At 46.7% G+C, this 13,178-nt stretch overlaps 1 protein-coding gene across 1 annotated transcript in view; it reads right to left on the bottom strand.

The window, feature by feature from the left end:
* Positions 1-13,178, bottom strand: part of LOC138262453 (protein adenylyltransferase SelO-like) — a gene marked incomplete at its 5' end in the record, with an annotated part of 306,692 nt that overhangs the window by 156,361 nt on the left and 137,153 nt on the right. The gene's annotated exons all lie outside the window — the stretch shown is intronic.

Raw genomic sequence — 13,178 nt, 5'->3', positions numbered from 1 at the left:
ACTGGGCATACAGGGGTAGGACCCCCTCCACAAGCTCTTCCTGTGAGAAGGCTGGGGCCCTATCCCCTGCAGCACGTGGCATCTTGGCTACCAGAGTCAGAACACAGTAGCACACGCAGTGGAGGTCTTCTCAGCACAAGCGCCAGGAGTCAAGTGAACAGGAGCACATGAAACGGCAGTCACCATCACAGCGGCAGTGATCACCATTGGCTCATGTCTCCCATAGGCAACCATGTTAACCAATGAGGAGTTGCACAGCAGTTGCGACCGCCTACCACCATGACGTCTTACACCAGCGGGATTCGCTCACTTCCATCTGTTCTATGCATGTAGGACAGGCGGCTACCATTTTACATCTACAATATGTATAGAGGGGGTTTATGAGGTGCGTCATGGATGTTTTTCAGTGACCTGTGCACAGCTCCACTGCGTTCACACAGTCCTTAATGCACAATGATTGAAACTCCCTCCTATTCCCAGGTACGGTGGAATGCTACTGTCTACAGGCCCCTGGTCGATCTTGCCACCCTTGAAGAGCGGCACATCATCCCGTGGTATCGGCTGAACCGTCAGACCATCATGGAGCTGGTGAGGCTGTTGGAGCCGGATTTGCAGCCTGGTATTCGTCATCCCAATGCACTCACACCCACAGTACAGGCAGTCCTCCACTTCCTTGCCTCAGGGTCCTTCCAAATTACAGTGGGCTTGGCTGCCGGAATGTCCCAGCCCATGATCAGCCAACGTCTTGAAGAACGTCCTATGTGCCCTACTCAAACATATAGGCAGCTATATCAGGTTCACCCAACGTGATGATCTGCCCACTGTGATAGCGGCCTTCTGCGCTGTAGCACATGTGCCACATGTGATTGGGGCTATTGATGGGACCCACATTTCCCTGGTGCCACCCATTAGGGGTGAACAGGTGTTCAGGAACCGTAAAAATATCTACTCAACCAATGTGCAGGTGGTATGTCTCGCAGACCTCTACATCACACAAGTGACTGCCCGGTTCCCAGGTTCAGTGCATGATGCCTACATTCTGCAGAACAGCAGCATCCCACACATGATAGCACCACTGCAAAGGGATCGTGCCTGGCTCATCGGAATGTATTGTGTCATATGTGTGCCTCTGTATTCTGAACACTCTACACCACCTGCCTGATTTACCTACAGTTTTCAACATGCCTATTACCTCTGTGCACACAGGTGACTCTGGTTATCCCAACCTGCCATGGCTACTGACACCTCTCAGGCATTCAACTACAGCAGCTGAAAACCGTTTCAATGAGGCCCATGGTAGGACTCAACAGGTAATCGAATGCACCTTTGGAGTGCTGAAAGCCAGATTCTAGTGCCTGCACCTTACTGGAGGGGCCCTACTGTACATACAGCGAAAGTATGCCAGATCATTGTGGTGTGCTGCATGTTACACAATTTGGCTATCAGATGTCACATCCCATTACTTGATGCTGAGGAGGGTGCAGCTGTGCCAGTGGCTGATGAAGGGGACATAGGGAGTGATGAGGAGGGGGAAGACGAGGATGCAGGTGATTCCAGAGCAGAGCTAGATGGCGGGATGTTCAAAGCATGTGTATCTGCAGCTACACATGCCATCGAACACAACAATACATCCACTGACATACAGGCATGTCTAAAAGCCATGCTATGTAACCAAGAGCAATGTCTGCCGTGTGCACGGCTGCCACCAGGGTTGTGTGTTCAATGTGGGTTTTGGCTGAACCCATAACTTTAGATGTCGTGCTGTTTTCTGTATTTCAGAACTTGTAAATGATTGCCCCCCTCCTTCTGGCACTGTCACATACATTGGTAGGACAATGGTCTGCCTGTTGCACATGTTGTGGCTGTCTATATTGTAATTATGGTAGATAAAGACGTGGGCAGTAACTATGCTCAAAGGTGTTTATTTTTATAAGACAAGTGCAAGGGCTGATGAGTGGGGTCATGGCGACTGGGATCATCTGAGTACTTAGCCCACCTGTGGGGAGTCGAAGTCCAGTATGACAGCTATGTGAAAACGGAGTTCTGACAGTAGGCACTCAACATGGTGTCGCTGTGACACACAAGGGGGTATGTTCTTAAGTGGTTCACCTCCTGGCGGTGGTCTTGGCATCAGTGGAGGCTGGGTGTCTAGTTGGACGTCCTCACTTGCGTGGGGGCTCCTCAGCTATAAAGGAAGGGGTGCTGGTGTCCTGTATGTCCTGTGGCAGGGTCTCCATTCCACTGGCTGCAGCTGACGTGGAGGGCTCAGATGTGATCTGGCTAATGGAAGGGGCCTGCTGGTGGGAGGTGGACTGATGCAGGATGGTGGTACGTTGCGTCAGCACCCCTGCTATGGAGACCATGGTGGCATTGTGGGTCTGCCACTGCTGCATGGCCTCCTTCTGGTTCTCCCTCTAAAGCCTCTAGGTCTCCAGCAGGGTAGTGAGGACCTGGGCCACTGTGTCCTGGGTTTGGTGGTATGCACCCAGAACTTGGGTGAGGGGCTCCTGGCCAGTCTGATGTTGTTGCTGCCCCATCCCTTGGACCACAGATCCCCTCCCACTACCCCTGGCCCCCTGTGCCCCCTGAGGTGTTGTAACCACACAGGAGGGTGAGTCAGTGGTGTCCAGGGTGGGGCTGCTGGGGTGGACTGGCCAGTCACCCCAGATGGCCCAGGAAATGTGTTGTCCTCCAGACATCCACTTGGGCCTTCATCCTGGCGAGGGCTGTCTGACCCTGCCATCCTCTGCTGGGTAGCAGTGGCAGGGTTAGCTGTGGATGGAAAGAGTGAGAGTTGGTATGTGGATATGTAATTGTAGTGTCATGGTAAGCTGCTTGCAGTAGGTGGATTCTTAACCCAGGGATGGCAATGACATTTGCAGCAATGCAGACACTGCATGGTGAATGGGCTTTGGGTCATGCTTTTCATATCATATGTAGTCTTGGGTTTGTTGTCTGACATTGCTGAAATTGCCATAGGTAGTGAGGCGGTGTTGGCTAGCAGTTGGGGTGGGCTGTGGGATGATTGTCTATGCAGATGCTCCACTGTGAGGTGTGAGAGTGACTCGGATCTGGCATGTGTAGTGATGGATTGTTGGAGTGGTAGTTGAGGAGATTGTGAAGCTTTACCATGCATTGTGTGGGGTGGGTGTGTGGATGGTGGGAGAGGGGTGGTGTGGCATGCAGAGTGGGAAGGTGAGGTGATAGTGGGGGGTGCAGTCATGTGGTTTGTGATAGAATGGGGAGTGGTGGGTGCTTTGGAAGCATGCAGGACTGGAGTGGTTAGTGCTCAGGGGGCAGTTGCTTCCTTACCAGAGTCAGTCCCTCAGATGATTCCAGTCAGGCCCTCAGGATGCATGATGTCCAAGACCTTCTCGTCTCAGGATGTCAAGTCAAGTGGAGGAGGTGGGGGTCCACCGCCAGTCTTGTTGTGCCTGGACACAATGGAACAGACCTTCCCCCTGAGGTCGTTCCACCTGTTTCTGATGTCCTCCCTTGTGCATGGGTAGCTACCGACCGTGTTCACCTTGTTGACGATCCTCTGCCATAGCTCTGTTTTCCTGGCCATAGATGTTTACTGGACTTTTGCTCCCATCAGTTGTGCCTCGACTCTGACGATCTCGTCCACCATGACCCGCAACTCATTGTCGGTGAAGCGTGGGTGCTTGTGGTGTGACATGTTGTGGGGTGCGTGCTATGCGTGTGAGGTGCAGTGCGGCTAGCTGATTGTTGTGGGGGGTGTGCAACATGTAAAATAAATGCTCAATATGCAGAGGTTCGTGGGTTGTGTATCTATGGGTTGTGGAGGTATTCGCAAGGGTTTGGGGTGGTGTAAGGGGGTATGTATTATGGTATGGTGAACAGGTGTGTGTATGTATGTGTTTCAGGTGTAGGGTATTCAACCTGTCCAATCTGGTGTTGCTTTCTATAGGCGGTGATTTCCTAGACCATCGCCAATGGTTTCCCGCTGTGCATGTTCCGCTATGCTGAAATGTGACTCATAATATGGCGGCCAGAATAGTGTCAGCATGGCGGGCCCAGCTGGTGGACAGTCGCTCTTTTGCCGTCAGTGGCACTGGCGGTGTTGGATTTCTGGCTGTGTTTCGTCAGCTTGGTGATTGTGACTCGTAATACGGCGGCCACTGTACCGCCAACACTGGCGGGATTTTCCATGGCGGCTTGCCTGAAGACCGCCAAACTCGTAATGAGGGCCTGAGTTCTGTCGGTTAAAAACGACCTTGTTGCGATGCAGAGCCCTTGCATCATGCTGGGGAGGAGACGATGACTGGCTTTGTCGCCCTGCATGGAGATGCATCCATATTGGAAAAGCCTGTTATATCTATGGCTTGAACAGGGGCCAGCCGACTGACCCTTTGAAATTCCTTAGAGTTCCTGGTCTACAAAGGCAGGCTGGATTCAGCAGGGTAGCTCACAGCAGCAGAAGAGTCATGGTGCAACAACAGCAGGCCTAGAGCAGCAAAGCAGTCTTTGGCCTATAAGTAGGTCAGCAGGGCAGACTTCACAACTGGGCAGTCCTTCCTGGCAGAGTCCACTGGTCCAGAAGTGATCTGAAGAGCTGGGTCTCAGTGTCCACTATTTATACCTGGTGTCCACAATGAAGTGGGAGAAGCAGGAGTCCTTCCCCTACAGAGGTGTCTGGAATCTCATTCCTCCTTGCCCTGACCCCAGCTTGTCTGGGGGAACAAAAGACCAGAATGAAACACTTAGTGAGTGTGCTGAAGCTAAGTCTTTGTGTTGTACAAGTGTGGTAGGTTATAGATCCTCCCCTTCATCATGAAAGAGATGACCTATCCTGACAACACCTATTTCCAATGTGTCTCACTTTCTGGGAGTAATACAGAAAGAAAGGCCAACTGCCAGCTACACCTATTGATGTGACCCAGGACACGTTGCAGGCACAAATGTTTAGGACAAGAAAGTGCCAAGTGCCAGATGTAATTGTACAAAATCGTCTGTTTGAGATTTCCTAATAGCAAATTGTAGCGAATGGCTATTAGGAAATTGGAAACTGTGATGTACAACAGTGTGTTTGACACTGTTAGCGACTTACAGTGGGTCGTAAAATGGACCTGTCTCATCAATATTCATCAGGCAGGTTGCAATATGAGACCCATTGTGAATGGCTACAATCACAGGGATGGTGGTCGTCTGAGCTCAGCAGACCACCATGTCTGTGATTGCTTTTTCAACAGGAAAATAGGATGCATTACAAAAGGAAAAATGCAAAGTTTTCTTTTAATTTTTAAGAGTAGGCAGTGGTCCATGGTACCACTGCCTGCTCTTAAAAAATGTTGCACCTCCCCATTCGCAAGGAGGAAGGGGTCCCACTTCTCGTTTGCGAACTGCTTACCACCAGCTTGAAGTTGGTACGCACCTTCCTAATACTGAACTGCTACCCATTTTGTGATTCGGTTGGAAATTAGGGTTTTCTACATTCAAAAATACCTTTTTTCTGTGTGCAAACGGTCCAATACAGCGAATTGGGCCGTTTGCGAACAGAAAAATGCTTTGTACTTCTGGCCCCAACTTCCTAAAAGTGGCATTTTCAAAATTGTAACGTAAAATCCAACTTTACCATTAAAGAGGGGTTTAAATTACTTAATTCTTGGGAGAGCAGCACTGAACTTTCCTTCTTGCTCCTAACTGAAAGTTAACACTTATGAATTGTAATAAGGTAACCCAACGTTGTCCCATGGGAGAGGCAGGCCTTGCAGTAGTGAAACTCGAATTTAAGAGTTTTTCACTACCAAGATATGTAAACGTTAAAAATACATGTGCAACTTTTTAAATATACTACACCCTATCATGGGCTGATTAGGAAGGTTTAGGCCTGGCAAAATGTTGATATTGCCAGTCGAAATGTCACTTTAAAAATGCACAGGCAGGCCTGAGACATGTTTGAAAGGCTACCTAAGTGGGTGGCACAATCAGTGCGACAGGCCCTCTAGTACCATCTAATTTATAGGCCCTGGTACATGTGCCGCCACTTTACTAGGGGCTTACAGGTAAATTAAATGTGTCAATTGGGTGTAAGCTAATTTCACCATGTTTAAAGGAGCGAGCACAAGCACTTAAGCACTGGTTAGCAGTGGTAGACTGTGCAGGCTCCTAAAGCCAAAAAACAAATTCAGCTGAAACAGGAGGATTAAGAACAAATGTTTGGGTGAAGGCCACCTTAAGGCTGACAGGTCAAACAGTTCTGAAAGAAATTCATGGAAAATTGCAGTATTTGCCCAACAAGTCTACTCCTTCCCAGGAGCGTTAAAGGTTCACCTGCGTCAACATATGTCTGAGGAAACTGTGGCAAAAGGGTGCATTGTGTTCCATAACATTAACCTACATTTCTACTTGTCATCTCCATTGATCTTTCCACCCTGCCCTTTAAAAAGAGATTCTCAATCATATAGTATGCAGTACACAACAAAAGCTATTTAGATATTGCAGGCATGGACAGCAGTGCTGTTAGTCAGGTTCCAGATACCTCATTGGTTGGAACAGCAGATGGGTTACACCAGTCCTATACAACAGGGTCTTAAACAGCATTATTGACCTCCATTAAGAAAAAATAGAACACCAATGTTCCTGTCTTTCTGCCCAATGAAGTCTAGATGCTTACAAAATGTTAACATTTCAAACATCTTTCTCTTCACAGTACTTATATCAGGGTGGGACAAGCCTTAGTTGAATAGAAGGAAGACATTTCAAATTATTATCTCCTTCCACAAAAGTGTGAGTTAAACAGAAATAAAAAACTCCTCCCGCACAAAGGTAGGTAGTCAGAAGGGCCACATTCTAATGTGAACATCCGTTGGTTTGTGTCTTTCATTTAAGCTACTGAATAACAACAAACAAGGGATGGTTTAAACACTTGAATTAATCTCAGCCATTGCCCGTCGTTCAGGCCTCCATCCAGGCTCTCGATTTTCTGCCCAATATGCCACTCGAGAGAGATATCTGCCAGATGCAAATCAATCTTGATATGGCTTCAGTAGAACAGCCCCATGCTCAGTGTGTCACTCAGTGTATCACAGAACTCAAGTTATACCTCACTGACAAAACCTAAGTGGGCCACAATTGGTCTGGGATTGCCTGTGTTGCAAATCAGAGAGAACTTTCCCCTGGCACTTTCAGCTGGACTGTTCCTATTGGAGCAGGACCAAGGCTGCTTTGCATATAGCTGTTTCCTGTCTGAGGTGGCATGGTGCGCAAAACAACGATGGCGGGGATGCATATCAGGTAGACACCTTTCGAAGAAACCTGCTTAAGATTCTCATGGAAAAGAAAGTACTGAATGTTTTGATTCCTTTTGCAAATACATTCAAACAATTTACTATGCTTCAGAAAAGACACAGATTAGCCTGCATGACATCTGGCTAATTAAATATTGCACTGTTAGCAGAATGCACTCAGCTGCATTGTGGTTTGCAATGGACAAGTCGAGAAGGCAGCCAGGCAGCAAAATTGAACTGGCTGCAGTGCATACTGTTTGGTAGTCAATGCTTAATTTGTAAATAAAAAAATAATACATAAATGCAGTGACAGGTTGTTCCATGGGAGCCCACTTGAGTTGCTGAATGCGGCCAGAACTGCCAAATAACAACACTGCCTAGTTTTGATTTCAACACCTTACACTTCCTGCCTCTTGATTTCACTCTTACAGGATCTTTTATATCCCTCTTTCTCCCTCTGTCACAGTTTCCTTATTTTTCTCCTCCTTATTCTTCCTCCCTTTTCTGCCTTTCTCCTTTTTGTTCTGGGCCAAGGTCTAATGTTGAACATCAAGCCCTGGTCCCCAAACGAGAGTGCCTGTGCCCACCACCAGCAACCACTTGACATCTCTAAAGTTAGTGCATGAGCTATGACACACTGGAAGGTGGCTGGTATCAATATCCTATTGTGTGCCTTGTTACAGGTAGAAGGAGGATCCCTGAAACTGTTTTCAATGGAATCACACTGCGCGGATCACAAAGTAACTCAGCAAGTCTACATATTATTGCACAGCCTGAAGATAGCAGGGCAGTGAGTCATGACATGTTAGTTGTAGTTCCTTGCTGTGCTATTTGGACCTCATGCTCTATCTTGTTCTATTTCAATGTTACCACATGCTGTAGGCAGCAAAGTGGCATCCCTTCTGTGGCTCGGAGAGGTGCAGTATTGTACCATGAAATGCCCTCAGTATGCAGTGCAAAGTGGGACCAACGGCTCGTCACTACCTGAAAATGGCAGGATCACTGACTAAGCACAGAGGTTTTGACACAGATACTGCAAATGCATCCTGCTAGGCCCTGGCAGGCCACTTTCGGACTATTGTCCCTGTGGATGCTTCTAAAGGAAAAAAATACTACAGATCTTCTGCAGAACATTTTGACAAAAGTAGAAGCAGAATAAAAGGAGGCCCTGAAAGCACCAGAAGAAGGTTCACTCTTCACCTAACACTGGTCACCTTTGCTGTGCTTATTTCAGTCTTTGTTAAGGTTCCTAGATCGTGCTGTCATTCCAGTTCCAGTACCTAATCTAGAAACCCCCACTTTTGCAGAACAGCTCCAGCTGCTGGATGAAGCTATTGTAAAGACTATGGGCCTCATTACGATGGCCGAAGCCACTGCATACAACAGTCCGCCAGGTAGGTGCGTGTGTGCATGTCTGTGGAGGAGGGAGGGGGATGGTGAATGCATGCATATATGCGAGTGAATGTGTATGTCCGTGTATGTGCGCGTGTATCAGGGTGTATGAGTAGATGAATGCGAGTGAGTGGTGGTGTCTGGGTGCATGTTTGCGAGTGAGTGGAAGTGTCTGTGTGGATGTATGCGTAGGCTGAGGGGTGTGTATGAGAATGCATGTGTGCATGAAGGGGTGGGGGGTGTTTGTGAGTGTGTGGATGGGTGGGGTGGGATGTGTGCGCCAGTGACAGGAATGAAGATTCCTGTCACCGGGTACGTGACATCCAGGATTTTCGTTGCGGGGTGACTGCCACGGAAAGCCTGGCGGTTTGCATGCTTGTAGTCTGGCCGGCAGGCAGAGGCCTGCTACCGGGTTCAAGGTGCTCACCGCTGGCCGCGGCGGTGCAACTGCACCGGCGGGCCAGGCGGTGCTGTGGAGGCTTGGCGTCTGCCAAGCCCCACAACTTGTGATGTGGTGGTCCTTACCGCCGGTTCCGTGGTGGAAGGACCGTCACAGCGAGAATGTTTTTACAAACAGCCGAAGATTCACTGTTAAAAAGAGGTGCAAAGAACAATGTTTGCAAAACAACAGACTGGAATCCAGACCTTTAGATATAGAAGAACTGTGCAAATAGACTTTGGGAGGCTTTCTGTGTACGTTAAAGCTTCAAGCCCTTATAGGGAGTAGCTCTCCTCTAAGGTTTTTTTCTAGTCAATAATGGGCCATCAATAATGTTTCCTTTTAGAGTTCATGGCCATGGTCAGTATTTCAGCATGCTGGCCAGAGGATATGCATCCTTCTCCAGTCCTGACCTTTCAAGCAAAGTATCCCTGACAACATTGGCACTGCCGGTCGTAGATCTCACAAACATCTGGGTCAGGTATGTATAAATAATTGAATTTTGTATGCTCGTCTGGAGGTGTGCAACATGCAGCTAATAATTAGATCCACACATATCTCAGCAGCTGATTGGTCCACACCTCCTCTCCTTGTCAAACAGTCAGACTGGATCTAGATATGAGGTTCGAAAGAAATTGGCACTTGCACTCCCAACAATGGGACTTCATCAGTACTCTGTACAACAAAATGTATGAAAGATTCTTTCTCCCTGTAATGCTATCTGATTTTACCACCGACTCCATATTGACCACTCTCTCCATTTTGTGCTTAGCTTACCGTCATGTGCCTGCCGTCACATCGGTGGCGCATGGTTTTTCCACACTGAGTTTGTTTTCCACATAGAACATGTTTGTGCTTCTTACCACCAGCATAGGGTTGCACTGTGCAGGAACATAACATAGGGGATGTGGACAGTAGATGTGATAAGACAGTCTCAGTTTAGGAATGTTTTCATTACAGAAAAGAACTGCTCCGCTGCCTCTGGAATGCGTGTCGGTGGAGGGCCTGTCCCTTTGCTTGTTTTTGACACAGACAGAGTACAGCCAGCGCTTGAATTTCATAACATATGTGAAGGGAGGGGGTGGTTGCCAGAAGCTTCCTCTTGGGTTTGTTTATGGTGTATAAGGTGGGAAAGCTTGCCACTGAGGCAAGGAACTCATTCGGGACGTCGACGCACTGCCCAGAACAAAATCCCATCCGGGAAGGGTTCTCCTGTCTCAGCTGTCCAGGGTTCTTCAGCTTGACGCTGGCACCAAGATGATGTTGGATTCGATCCCCATGATGATGCATATTTATTCTTAATTATCTAGCTTCGCTGTGCACATATATATATATTCACTGCATATATTCATTGTTGATGTATTGCACCTTTTTATACCTGTCAGTGTTTAACTGCTGTACATATTCTAGCAGTTACACGTGTTTTTCTGCATTCAAGTTTAATGCTCATCTTTATATTTTCGTGTGCTTTCACTTGCAATTTGGAAAGTGCCTTAATAAATTATTGACCATGGCTTTAGATGCCATAGCTTGCTCAAAGTAAATCTAATTCCTAGTGCAGCACGTCCTGGTCATATTGTCCCCAAACTCCCTGTTATACAACAACTAACAGACACCTGGCTTGTATTCAGTTGCTGGTGAGCTATAATCATGGATGGTGGAAGACAGTCTTGACGCAAGGACTGTGCATTTGGTTCACTGGAGTCTCTGGCTGTCATGACTGATGTCAGCATGTAGGAAAGTCATTTTACGGGCCTTCAGAACTCAGTTCATTAGGGCCTACATCAATGTGACAGAGATAGCTTTTCTAAATTTTAATGCAACCCAAGATTTAGCAAGTGAGCAATCTGAAAAAGAAAAGGTGGATCTTCCGAGTTTTATTCTGGGTAGACACAAGGTGTATTGCAGCCTCTAGGCCTAAGTGAAAAGTATTTTTTCGTATGCTCTATCTGTCACACAGCTATTTGGGCTTCTCACTATGAACTGTAATTTAGATCTGTGTCTGCACCTATTGGGTGGCTGCCCAAAACAGAGCAACTATGAAGGAGTACTCAGACTCTTGCTACAATAAAATAAATGAAACACATTGTATGGCTCACTGAGATATATGATCGAAAGTTTCTTTCCACTGTTCAATTTATTCACTTGTATTAAGGACTGTATGAAGGAAAAAGAGAGACAATGGTGATGATTTAATTACTTGCCAATAGTCTTTATTACACTGAGTACGACTCCAAAATCTTCAAAATTGTGGTTCCTCCCATCCTCACAGATGTTTCTACCACTTTCGACCATGCGGGGAAATGCTCTGATACATGTCACAGGAAGTTCTGTTTAAAGGATGGTGTTAACTATAGTCTTTCCTATTGGGGAAGGGGTAAAAACAAACTATTCTGGAAGGGTATAAAGCTGCCCGTATCCTGGAGTGGGCAATCTCAGCTGATAGGACTTCAGTCTGAAAGCCTTTCACTGGCTGCACTCTCCTAAATGAGTACATGTAAAGAACACTATAGGTCAGACTCCATGCCCATTTAATCCTAGGCCTGACATTCTACCTGGCTTTTCCCACGGAGAATAGTGGCAGATGAATGGTGCTGAAGTGCAATTAAACCCAAACCTAAAATCAGCAAACACATTCAGCAAACTGTTTCTATGCTATGCATCTTGTTCATCTCATTGGAAATACTGATGCACATCTCACTTCAGCTGGCAAACAGATAACATGCACGCAAACGCACACACCTTGTAAACAACCATTACTAACAACACACATGATTTATCCAATGCGCGTAACACACACAACATTCTTCATATATTGAAGGGACACAAAACTGCATAAAATATATTTTGTTGTGTATCAATAGTCCAACTAATTTCTTGGGCAACAGTGAAAAGTTAATACATCATAAGCAATTATGTTTTCGCCCTTTCAAGGGAACACTATATCAAGCTTTTTCTCTTTGGTAACCTGCAGAAAACTCTGTGGCAGGGGTTGTTGATCAACTATGTGCCTCCTGCACTGAATTTGTGCTTCGTTTGTGTCACTAGAATAATCTAACTTTTCCTGAAACCTGAACACCTAAAGGATCTAGACACCTCTAGAGTTGATCTGTGCGTCCAAGCCCTCAACGATTGGATGCTGAGTAATGTATGTATCCCAAAGCTAAGATCTTAGAAGATGGAAAAAAAATCCAGGCTACAAACACCTGGCCCCAGAAACTTGACCTACCACCAACAGAACCAACTGTGAGAAACCTGGGAATTGCTCCAGTCTTCCCCTGATCCCACAACTGAACCAGATCCCAAAAATCACTCTACACACCATGTCAACTCTTTGATGCCTCTTCCCTCATGAAGGTTTGCCACAGATGCTACAAGACACCATCACCCTGATCATGTCTCATCCACACTATATAAATAGTGTTTACTTGGTGGGCCTTGCTCTTCCTACCCTGAAGACTGCAGAGGGAACAAAACGTTGCATCCCTTACACCTCTGTAGATAGGAATGCATCACAAAAGTACTATAGGCACTTCAGTGGCTCAAGCGGCAAGAAGACCCACCTTCAAAGCAATCATGGTTACTCAAAGGCCCAAACTGCATCCAAATAAAGCACCAAAGATACTTATAGAACAGACCAATGGTGTACAATGGCACCTCTGCTGATCATCCCAGTTACAAGAATAAAACATATTTGTAGACTTACATTCTCCATGAAGTACCTAAACTATAGAATTCCCTCTCAGCAAACACAAGAAATATTCAAGAATACTTGGAATTTAGGAAGGAAGTAAAGCCATGTAGCATTGCACAGATCAATTAAAGGGTTTGATCTGTCACTCAAAGACAAAGTATGGACATCAGATGACTAAGACCATACTGACCTAAGAACCAGAAACTAGTCTCCTCACAACGATGGTAGGCATAATGGCATGTGCAACTATTTCTCACTCTACTTCATTCCAGTCCAGGCTATATGATGGCTGTAGAATCACAGCAACACTATCCACCACAGCACATCTTCTTCACTCCACTACACACTAAACACAGTGACCGATGACCAGGTATGAGAAGCACTCTGGTGAGACAATAGCAAA

Source organism: Pleurodeles waltl, chromosome 10 (genome assembly GCF_031143425.1).
Source record: "Pleurodeles waltl isolate 20211129_DDA chromosome 10, aPleWal1.hap1.20221129, whole genome shotgun sequence".
NCBI classification, from domain to species: domain Eukaryota; kingdom Metazoa; phylum Chordata; class Amphibia; order Caudata; family Salamandridae; genus Pleurodeles; species Pleurodeles waltl.
Note: the sequence above shows the minus strand (reverse complement) of the source record. Positions and strands in the feature narration are given on the sequence as shown.